The following is an 11568-nucleotide window of genomic DNA, read 5'->3' as shown; positions in this document are numbered from 1 at the left end:
TCGGGGGCTTTGAATACTTGTACGTTGCAATCGACAAGTTCACAAAGTGGCCGGAGGTGGAAGCAGTGAGGAAGGTGACAGCGCAGTCAGCCGTCAAGTTCTTCAAGGGACTAGTCTGTTGTTTTGGTGTGCCAAACAGAGTCATCACCAACAACGGCATGCAGTTCACGAGCCACACCTTCATGCAATACATTCAAGACCTCGGCAGCAAGGTCTGTTTTGCTTCCTTGGCACATCCACGGAGCAACGGCCAAGCGGAGAGGGAAAATGCTGAAGTATTGCGAGGCCTGAGGACAAAGACTTTTGACAAGCTGCACAAGAGTGGAAGGCACTGGATTGATGAATTGCCGGCAGTTCTTTGGTCGATCAGGACGACGCCAAATCGAGCCACCGGCCAGACACCCTTCGCCCTAGTATACGGGGCGGAGGCAGTTCTCCCCACGGAACTCATATACGGGTCACCTCGAGTGCTCACTTATGATGAGCTTGACAAGAGCAGTTGCGCCAAGATGACGTGACGCTCCTTCAGGAAGATCGTCTTCGAGCGGCTGTGAGAGCAGCACGCTACCAGCAAGCCTTGCGCCGCTACCATAGCCGCAAGGTTCATGCCCGAAGCTTTGAGGAAGGCGACCTTGTTCTTCGGCGCGTTCAGTCGGCCAAGAATTCCAACAAGTTGATGCCGAAGTGGGAAGGCCCTTATCGGGTAATACGAGTCACCAGGCCTGGCGCAGTCCGCCTGGAGACCGAAGATGCTATCCCAGTGAGCAACTCCTGGAACATCGAGCATCTCCGCAAGTTTTACCCGTAAGGCGCGGCTTGCCGGGCCCCCTGGCAAGCCACCTTTTGTACAAGCTTTGCCAGCAAGGCATGTAACCCTTTGTACAAAGCCAGGCGCAGACCTTGAGCATAAATAAATGAAGCGCTGGCGCCCTAAGTTATAGCATGCATGCTAGGTCGAGTCTCTTCCTTGGTTAGGGTTGATAGTGCTTAGCGGCGACTAACCCCTAGCCTAGAGGTTGAGTGCGCGTCTCTCTGTTCTTTTCTGCTATCCTTTGGTTCGTAGGGCACATGGGAACTTCTGCTGAGCTACTTGGAAGAAAGGGAACGGACCGACGTCCCGACCCCGGCAAACCGGAATTGCCGAGGGCTGCAAGTACAAGGATCCAACCGCGGCAAGACAAGGTTGCCAGGGGCTGCAGACCCAGATAAGTCTTTCATCCTCTATCATGCATTTCGGTACGGAACTGGGATATATGAAACTTCATTTTATTTCTAGGCCACCGTGCTCCCCTTTCCTATACCCAAGGATTATCTCCTGGGCCCAGACTTGGTTGTAGCCGCAACGGCAAGGAGATAGAACGAGGAGCCTAAGCCCACTTCATCCCTGCCTCCGCCAAGGGCGCGAGAATGGTCGAGTGAAGTGGGGGGATGGCAAGGCCTGTTGCCGGGCGAAAAACGTTTATCTTAAATAGTAACAAGGATTCGCTCCTTGTCACGGGGTCCACCCACGAACGAAAAACCCGGCAAACATCCCTTTTTAATTAAAAACATCCCGTACAGGTACAGTTCATACGAAATGAAAAACATGAGCAAGGGGATTGCAAGTTCTAAATTTCACGAAGGCCCGAAGGCTTACAAACTAAAAAAGAGATAAGGTGCCCGTAATCCCTTTCTTGTCCCTCTCCTCAAGAGGCAGGTCAAGGAGGCGAAAGGGCAAAAGGGGCACCTAGGCGAGCTATGAGTAGCAGGAAGTACCAAGAGAACACCTCGGTGGCTGCCCAAGGGCGGGCCGGTGATGACGGTGCCGGGAAAGGAGCTGGAAGACGAGGCGGCAGGACCGGCAATACGCGATGAAGGCGTCGGTGCCCCCGTACTCCAAGTTGACGGCCTTGCCGCCCACCCTCTTCCTCTTCCGCAGCCTCCCAACGCCAGCCGCCCAAGGAGACAGCCCTGAGAAGTTCATGGAGTTGGCCCCTCCCCTGGCAAAATTTCGCCGGAGGAGCGACCAGGTGCAGATGTTGCTGCTGCCGCACCCGCCCAGGCGCGGGGCGTCCGACGCCTAGTCGGACTCGTCCCCGTTATCTGCCCCGCTGTCCTCCTTGTCACTTTCGCTCGAGGAAGAGCTTCCATCATCAGAGTCTTCGTCGGAGGAGCTCTCCATGCAGCACTTCAGGCGAGTTCCAAAATCTTCGAAGACCTTGACAGAGAGCAACCCGTTCTCCATTAATTTGAAATAGAGGACGAGCCCCGCCATCAGGCTGTGGATGCGAGCGAACGTCTTCCATCCACGGCGGAGGTACATGACCCGAGGAGCCGGGAAGTCGACATCGACCCGCGTGCCCCATTCCCGCAGCCCCTCATATGCAACCTGAGGGACTGGGGCGGGTCACGCTCCATCTCCCGAGCAAACGGGGCGGGAAGGTGAAGACGGCGACGCGGAGGCCGGCGCAGCCTGATGAAGAACTCGCGGGTCTAGTCTCCAACGTGACCCTCCATCGGGAAAGGCATCATTGGCGGGGGCGAGGCCGGCGCGCCGCCCCGTCCTCCTCTTCCCCGAGCACCACGACCTCTACCACGGCCTCGCCCACGGCCTTGCCCCCTCCCCCTTCCCCTCGCGGCCGGCTCCACCGCCACGGGCTCAGGAGGAGGGGGGACGCGCTGTCGAGCGACGACCCTCGCCGCCACCGTCGAGGGACCAGGATTCCCCTTCTCCATGGCGGGTGAAAAGAAGAAGCAGAAGCAGGAGGAGATAGATGACAGAAGAGTGCGGGATGCCATCCCCCCTTCCCTCTCCTTATAAAGGGACGGGGTCGGGGCTCGGCCGCCCCGCTCGGCCAATCCAGCCACTGGAGGCGCAGGGAATCGAGACCGACCCGCTGCCCCAACCAGCGACGGCCTGGTTTCCCGCCTCCACCGCTCGCCACCCCAAACGCATGGAGGATGCGTGGCGAATGTGCAGAACTGAGGGGACGGGTGGCGCGACCTCTCCCCACCCCGTGATCGTGGGGTGTGGACACCTTGAAGACCGCGGTCCGGCCCCGCGCAGTAAATGAGCCGCGCCTCCACGCCTCCCTCTTTTTATGGGAAAGGCGCGAGCCGCCTCTTTACCATGATGTGACGCATGCATACAGAACCCGCCCCACGCATGCCGCCCACGTCACGCACACCCCTCCACATCGCGCATTCAACGCGGGTCGTGGGAAGCGCAGCGTGCGAAAAGTTTTACCGCGGTAAAAACCGCCCCGCCTGCCCGCACACCGTTTTGGGCCTGGCCCGACAACGTGTCGCACTTATGTGTGGCCCAAGCCCGGGGGCTCCTGTCGGTGTACGAAAGAAGGGGCGCATCTTTGTACCCCTTTACATATGCACGGACAGTCAGAGCCGCGCCCACGGCCGCACCAAGCAGAGCAGGGGAGGTGAACCAAGGTAAAACCAAGGCTCAAGACAGCCAAGGCAACGCCAAGGCCAAGGACACAAAGAAGCAGAAGGACGAAGCAGGCTCCCCCGGCAAGACTTGCCGGGTCAACCTCAGCGGCCCCGACAAGACCCTTGATGGGGCGGCTCGCCCCCACCAGCGGGACGCACCACCCTTGAGCCCATGGTTTCCAACACCATCAACTACGTTGGGCTAGGGCTCGGGAGGCACCTCCGTGGTGGCATGCAGATCTTTGTGAAGACAAGGAATGTTCAAGATCAGATGAGGATTGGAAGACAACGATCCTCGGCAAGATCCTTGCCGAGGAAAGCCACAAGACCCCCGGCAAGATCCTTGCTTTAGGAGTAGGGCATTGGAAGAAAGAGGTAAGTAAAATCAGGAGAAAGAAGCGCATGTGTGCCTGCGTTGTGCTTCTCCTGTTAATGCCTCTTGTGTTTGTTGGGTTGACGGGCGGCGACGCTGGAGCAGGATGGAGCCAGCCATCTCAACAAAACAGGGTCATCTTCGATCACATCACCATCACTCGCTGAATTTCCATCAAACAAAGACCATGCCAATTATGGGCTGCAAGCTTTCATCACACCCAGCCTCGAATGTTGAACCTTGCACAAGCTAAATTTGGCACTTTTATATTGAAAATAAAACAATACTTGCATGTATCAACATCGCATTTGTTTTCCTTGGTGTACTGTAACTATCTCCACCACATCAAGCAGTCTTTGCAAGTTAATAATTCATCAGACACTGAAGAGTGCACTGCCAAACATCAAGAAAATAAGTTGGATTCAGTTTGGCAGATGAAAGTATTGGACATGAGAGAAACTGTGTTGTTGGATGGTTGATCTTGCCGTCGTCGTAGTTTGCAAGGTGAGGTGAACTGACCTTGTTAAAAACTAAAGGCTACATTGTTGCTGCTTGATGTGATCTTGGTTGGTAATTCCATCACAACATGTCAAAGCTGCACCTGCGGTACATAGTTTTAGCTAAAATAGTGTGCTTAGAGTCAACATGCGGCTATTAGAAAGTTCAGACAAATTAAAGGAGCAGAACGATGGTGCTTGTATCTTGTCTCAGGATGGTGGCAAGAGGACACTACATCAAGGGAGCACATGAAGCATCTACCATAGGGCTATGCCTACTGTGGAGACGGTGGCTCAGATCTACGGCTTGGCGTTACCAGAACCTATGACCGAAAGCCGTGCCAGTCCCCTGCCTCTCGTTCCCCAGAGACCTCGCCAGCGCACCCGACACCATGGATGCTGCCCGAACCCGGGCCGCCATGCCGGTAGTGTCGCGGCATGGATCGGAGACCTGGCCCCATGAGGCAGACAGATCTGACGCTGCCACCGCTCAGGGGTTCAGGTCTGCGCCAAGGGCCGAGCCTCCTCATCGCCGCCATTCTCCTAGTGACCATCTAGGAGATGCAGGCTTACCATAAGAGGAAGGTTAATCTGAGCTAGAAGAATAGAGGTAGGGTTTTAGAGTGGAGATGTCCTTAGACAGCCTAGAGATGCTAGGACTACGCCTTCATCGAAGCATATAGGTGTAGCATCTGTTAAATCCCAGTGAGAGCTTCAATGCAACGTCATTGGCTGGCAAGAGAAGTGAGAGGAGGAGAGAAAGAAAGAGTGGGGAGAGCAAGTGTAGCATTTGTTCAAATCAGGTTTAGGCAAGATAAGATACCGCCCATAACCTATAAGATAAGAAATAGGCCATGGTAGCACATCTATAACCATCTGCATCCATGCGGAACATGAAGCACACACATGCACTTGGTATATTACTGTATATAGGACACCAAGCACCTCACAGCATTTGGGTTAGTATAATTCTATAAGCATACATAAACAACAGGGAAACATAAACTATAAAGAGCATATACACCTAAAGAATGAACTAATCTATGAAAAGCAATAAAAGAATTATATTTGCATACAAATTAAAGGCTGTACTCTATACTTCAGTATTACTAAGACCAATTGAATCATCAGAAATATACGTATAGGATAGCTAGTATCTAAATAACCAAGAATCACACCTGGAAGTTATATTTACATAAAAAGGAACCAAAGCAACAGCTAGTAGGAACCAGCTAATCGGTGAAAACATGTCATCCCAGGCCAATTGCATATCGAGCCATGTACGACAAGCTAGCCATGCAACACAACAGAATTACCACAGGGAGCAGACTTACATCGCCAAACCCTTTTGCACAAAAGGTATCAACCTAACACAGCCTAATCGGATTCACGCACACAAATCATTCACTTCATCAGGACTCCTTACTTGCAGGTGTCAATTAGTGAAACAGTAACTCAAAACCAAACAGAGTTGTAACTAATGGTGAATTCCCTATCAACACTAAGAAAAGTGAGCAATTTGGTAAATGATAGAATGTCGATGAATAGTTTTACTTGGATGCAAAAGGGAACATTCTGAATTCATGTTCAGATGAGAAATACCAAGATGTGGCAAGCAGAAGATCAGGAAATCCTTATCCTGAGCCCTGGGCGCATCATACAGAGCAAATTTGTGTCAAAACAAGAGCTCAAAACACTTCTAAAATATGTATGAGCAATTAGCATTTCTGAATTTGTAGCAACATGAGAAGCTAGCAACATACCTTTGCATCAGTGAATGTGGATCTGCGGCACATCCAGACATCCAATAGATCCAAAATGCACGCATAATTATAACAGTAGACCGTTTGGGTATTCCTTGCTAAGTTCTTCATTGTTCCATGGCCTGTGAAAATGCAGCAGTGTGATGTCACACTATTGGTACAGAAAAACTGCTACAAAAATGACAAGAAAATCCGAAAATTGTGCTTGTGCGCACTATAGTGCCTGGCCATCAATATTTTGCATCAAATCTCAGCAAATCCTCTAAATTCATATATCATGAGGTTCTTCCGATAATCTAGTAACATAATCCAAACTGGCCGATGCGGAATCCTTCAGAACTCATGGCTGACATAAAACCAGTGAAATCAATAACACAACAGAACAATAATTAAATACTTAGTTTTACTTAAAAGTTATTTTTATTTACATATCTAAAGCCATCGGCGCCTAACATTGTCAAACTAATTAACTTCCAATTGAACTCTACAAATACAGTGCTAATTAGCTTATAAGTAGATGCATACTGGAATTATATTACTTGATATGCGGTGAAAAGTTGGCCTCGACGTCCTCGTTGGTCACCTCTGTTTCACCACACGTAGACAAGAACTTCACAAATCTGCAAAATAATATATATTCATTTTCTTTTTTGCATCAAAAATTATGAACCAATGTATACATTTTTTCCTAACTAATGCTAACAAAATTCTTCAGGACACAAATCCAAAATTAATATATAGTCCAGGAGATCCAGAAAGTGGAATAGCAACTTATAAGAACATGCTCTCCTAAATCAGAGGTTTATTCAAAAAAATAAGAAAGGATCTGCAGAGGACCCCCTCTTCTTCCCCAATCCATCTCTTTCTCTCCCTCCTCTTCCTCCCGGATGTAACCTGCAGCAGCACACCTCTGTCAGCCGGTAACTGAGCACCACGGAAATCCACGCAGAATCCTAAAAATCACCCAGCCATCGCATCAAACACAAGCACATGTACCATGATTGATATCTGAGACGTTCACCAGCGTTTGTGGCCGCGCCACGCGGTTGATTCTATTCTCCCTTGGCACTGAAATCCGGTGGCTCCGGCGAGATGTTGAGGGCGGGGGAGAGACAGCCGCTGGAAGAAGCCGAAGCGGCTCCAACGCGTTTGCCCACACCACCACCTGCTACGGTTGGTGCTCCCTTTTTTAGAGAAAGAGGTTGTTGCTCCCTTCTCCCCATCGACAAGGACAAGGGGCAGTTCTCAGCAACGCCTTCACCTGTGGACGCAGCTATCCCTCTCCACTCGAGCCGGGAACCTGGGAGGAGGTGAGGAGAGGTGGCAACCTCTCCCTCGCTGGTGAGCGTGCAGGACACCCGCCTTGCTGTCGGGGGAGGAGCAGCGCCGCCCTTCCTGTCAGATTAGCCCCAAGAGTAGAAGACCCTAGGGAGAAGCAGGCCTTTCTCCGGTGGGGAGCGATGGGGCGGCGGCAGCGGCAACCTTAGTTGGGGAGGAAAAATGAGAGAGACAGACAGAGAAGAGAGGAGGAGGAGGCTTGACGCGTTTTTAAGTTTTCCCCTTCGGCACAGTAAAAGACACGTGGCACAGCCCCTCGTGCGCCCTTGTAGTGATTGTTAATGAGTTCGATCTCAAGCATAAATTCCCGGCATACCATTGCAACATTTCAATTTGATCCCATAAGAGTTTCCTTTTTTAAGTCAAGCGATAATCCCTAAAGTATTTACGTTGATCCCAAGTGTCTCCCATTATCAAGTTGAATGGGGTTTTCTTAGGATTATCAAAGTAGTGTTTTATATTTTTCACATAACGAGCATCGAGGGATTTAGGAGGTTCACCATCTCCACGAGTAGCAAGTACACCTAAATTTTTTGGTATTTCGTGTTCCATATCCATGACTAAAGATATAAAACAACTTAGAACAGAAAATGAAATCTACTTGGTGATAAATCAAACAAGCACACACGAGAATATTCACCCCAGCTATTGCTCCCCGGCAACGGCACCAGAAAAAGGTCTTGATAACCCACAAGTATAGGGGATCAATTGTAGTCTTTCTCGATAAGTAAGAGTATCGAACCCAACGAGGAGCTAAAGGTAGAATTTATATTCCATTTAAGTTCTATCGACCACCGATACAACTGTATGCGCACTTAACGTTCGCTTTACCTAGAACAAGTATAAAACTATTTTGTAGGTGTAATAAGATAGATTTGCGAGATAATAAAGAACACATAAACAATTAAGTTATTTTTAGTAGAGAACTTTTTGTCACATAAGAAAGTTATTTGTCTCTAGGCAATCGATAACTAGACCGGTAATCATTATTGTAATTTTATATGAGGGAGAGGCATAAGCTAACATACTTTCTCTACTTGGATCATATGCAGTTATGATTGGAAGTCTAGCTAGCATTCGCAACTACCAAAGATCATTAAGGTAAAACCTAACCATACCATTAAGTATCAAGTCCTCTTTACTCCCATATGCAACAACCCACTTACTCGAGTCTGTGCTTCTGTCACTCATGCCACCCACCCAGGGGTGGAGCTACGTACAGCTACCCGGTGTCACTTGCACCGGGTGCAATTTACACTTACTTATTGATTTAGTATGTAGGTCATTGAATTGTTTGATATGTAGGCATGTGTTCTTTATGTGGACACCGGGTAATTTTAAGTCTGAATCCGCCCCTGCACCCACCATAAGCGAATCATGAACATATTGCAACACCCTACAATGGGGATCCCTCACGCTTGCGCGACATGGAGAGTACCATAGGACAACACCAATAATAAAACATACAACTCAAACCAATCATGATCATCAATCAACCCATAGGACAAAACAGATCTACTCAAACATCATTGGATAGCCATACATCATTGAGAGATAATATATAGCGCAGAGAACCATGTTTAAGTAGAGATTACAATGGGTAGAACAGGTGTTACACCGCTGCATAGAGGGGGAGAGAGTTGGTGATGACGGCAGCGAAGTTGTTGGTGTAGATTGTCGTCATGATGATGGCCCCGACGGCGTTTCGGCGCCACCGAAAGAGAGGGGGAGAGAGCCCCATCCTTCTTCTTCTTCCTTGGCCCTATATGGGAGGAGGGTTTCCCCTCTTGTCCATGGCCTCCATGGCGGCGGAGGGGTGAGAGCCCCTTCAAGATTGGATCTCTCTCTGTGTGTCGGGGGGATGAACCCCAGGCAGGCAACGGAACCCGGATCCTTTTCAAAAACAACGGGGCCAGCAACGCCCCTCAAGCTGACTCGCGCTTGGCCGGGTTGCTCGACCCAGCCAAATTCCTCAACCCGGCCCCAACGGCCGGCGCAAGGCAGTTGAACCCGGCGCACCAAGACTTCCCCAACAAGCCAGCTTCCCCTTGGCGTGTTCCCCAACCCGGCCACGGGTCAGCTCCCGTCCCATCCAGGCCGTACGATGGGACGAGTCTTCATTCAGAGATGAGCAAGGCAACAGTGCCCTGCCCATGCCTCTGGTCCGCTAGGCGTGGCAACAGTGCCCCACCTACCCGCTGACCGAGGTTGGCGTGGCTACAGTGCACCCATCGTCACTGCTGATGCCAGCAAGCGGCGACCTGACGGAGCGCCACTGTAGCGGACTCAACCCGGCCACTCCCTGACGATCGACAAGACAGCCAATAGTGCCCCTAAACCCGGCGGGTCCCGCGCCCGGAGAACCCGGCGAGCCCTGACACCCGGCGGGTCCCAGCACCGGCTTCCCAGACGATGACAACCCGGCCCCACGGCCTTGTAACATTACCATTCTACCCCTGGGGGGTTGGCCTACAAAACTCCCCAGGAGCCCTCATGCATACGGGCGAACACAGAGAGACTGATCAGTAGAACACATGCACCCAAGGGGAAGGAGCAGCCTAAGCCTTGGCCTGCCTTCCTTCTTCCTCCACGCAGCTCTAGTAGCAACTCTGTACTGATACATATCAACTACACTCGGCAGGACTAGGGGTGTTATCTCTCCGGAGAGCCCGGAACCTGGGTATGTCTTGCGTTCCGCGCTCGCTCATGCCGACCTCGCCTCTGGAGCCCACCAGTGCCCTTGAGCCTCCTCCTATCTTTAGCCATCCCTTGGCATCTGCCGTGCGCCCACCACGACACTTTGTTTCTCTTCTGTTCGCATCCCTGTTTTCTGGCCTTTCACCGTTTCTTAAATATCTGGAGATCCGTGTAACACCCCAAAAATTTAACCATGTTTTGTTTATTAAAATTTTGCTAAGAAATTAAATTTTCCTTTTTCTGGATTTATTTTTGATCTCAGAATCTCTCTTTTCTTCTAAGTTGTGGAGTTTTCGCCCCAAGTGAAAACTTTCCAATTATTATTGGACTTGTTTACCCTCTCAAATAAAACAATTCTTTTATCAGTGGGATTATTTATAATTATTTTTCCCTGAGCTTTATTTCTCTAAAATGGGTTTTCATAAGTTTTAGGGTCCCATTTGCACTGCAACCCTTTGATAAATTTATTTAAAAATCCCACCAAAATTTGGGGATGATATGTGATGTTCCTAGATCACTTTTGTGCAAAAATATCCTTTAGTCATTTGGAGATTTTGAGCTTTACCCCCAGTTTTCAAATCTCGTCCAGATTTCACTTTTGCACTACAACCTATTTAAATATTCTTTTAAAACTTCCACCAAAATTAGGGGAGGTCAGTAGGAGTATATTATTCATCTTTGTGCAAAAATCCACTGATGTTGTTTGAAAAATTTGAGCAAAACATCCTCTTTTGCTCTCTGGACCAGTTTGGTATTTTCTACTGCAACCATATTTTAACTTGCCCTTTTACCCATGATTCTTTTTCCTGCTTATAGACCACTCTACCAAACCCTTAAGTCCAGGAGAGTGGACCTATTGGAGTATTTTTGGTCCATGAAACTATGCCTTTTACTTTCTGTCCAGAATTGGTTTTCTCAAAAACTTGCACTAACTAGTTTCTAGTTTTGCCAAACTAACCTTGCCACCACCACCTACATCTAAAGAGACATTGGTCTGGAGTTTTTGGCCACCCCAAGAGTTGCCTAGATGCACTTAGCATTCTGTCGAACACCTTGAGTGCATGAACAGATTTGGCATGATTATTAGTTTGCATTGTGAACTTGATCCCCTGACCTAGCAAGCTTGTCCACTGATCTCCTTGCAAACCCTAGCCTAGACCTGGTAATCCCCAGCCCCACCCAAGCCTCCTGGCATGCCTTGGCATTTTGCCGAACACCTCACGTGCGTGCGCTGGGCGCGCCCAGAGCGCATGTTTTGCACGCGCGCGCACCAAGTCGCCGCGTCCCACTGCCGTCGCCCAGCGCTCGTTCTGGCCTTTCCCCCACTCGCAGCCAACGCGCCCCGACTCCTCCCTCGCCGCAGAGCCACCCTGCCCCCCTCCTGGCGCCCTACAGCGCCACCGACGCAAGCCGCCACCACCGCTCCGACAGCTCCTGCCGCGGACGGCGCCGCCCGAGCCACAGCCGCTCGCCA

The 11568-nt window shown here is 50.2% G+C and overlaps 1 long non-coding RNA gene across 6 annotated transcripts; it reads right to left on the bottom strand.

Annotated features, from left to right (window-relative positions):
- Window positions 1-3967: 3967 nt before the first annotated feature.
- LOC109742244 (uncharacterized) lies at window positions 3968-7581 on the bottom strand. 6 transcript variants are annotated; one of them, XR_012189048.1, is made up of 7 exons: window positions 7056-7581; window positions 6897-6953; window positions 6585-6679; window positions 6060-6181; window positions 5851-5942; window positions 4319-4400; window positions 3968-4192 (listed from the first exon to the last, which is right to left on the bottom strand). It is a non-coding gene; the product is annotated as an uncharacterized lncRNA (long non-coding RNA). The 6 variants fall into 6 exon arrangements; XR_012189047.1 differs by having other exon boundaries at window positions 6599-6679; XR_012189045.1 differs by lacking the exons at window positions 3968-4192; window positions 4319-4400 and adding an exon at window positions 6275-6405 and having other exon boundaries at window positions 5568-5942.
- Between the last annotated feature and the right edge of the window lie 3987 nt (window positions 7582-11568).

This window comes from Aegilops tauschii, chromosome 7, assembly GCF_002575655.3.
Source record: "Aegilops tauschii subsp. strangulata cultivar AL8/78 chromosome 7, Aet v6.0, whole genome shotgun sequence".
In the NCBI taxonomy this organism is placed as follows: Eukaryota; Viridiplantae; Streptophyta; class Magnoliopsida; order Poales; family Poaceae; genus Aegilops; species Aegilops tauschii.
Note: the sequence above shows the minus strand (reverse complement) of the source record. Positions and strands in the feature narration are given on the sequence as shown.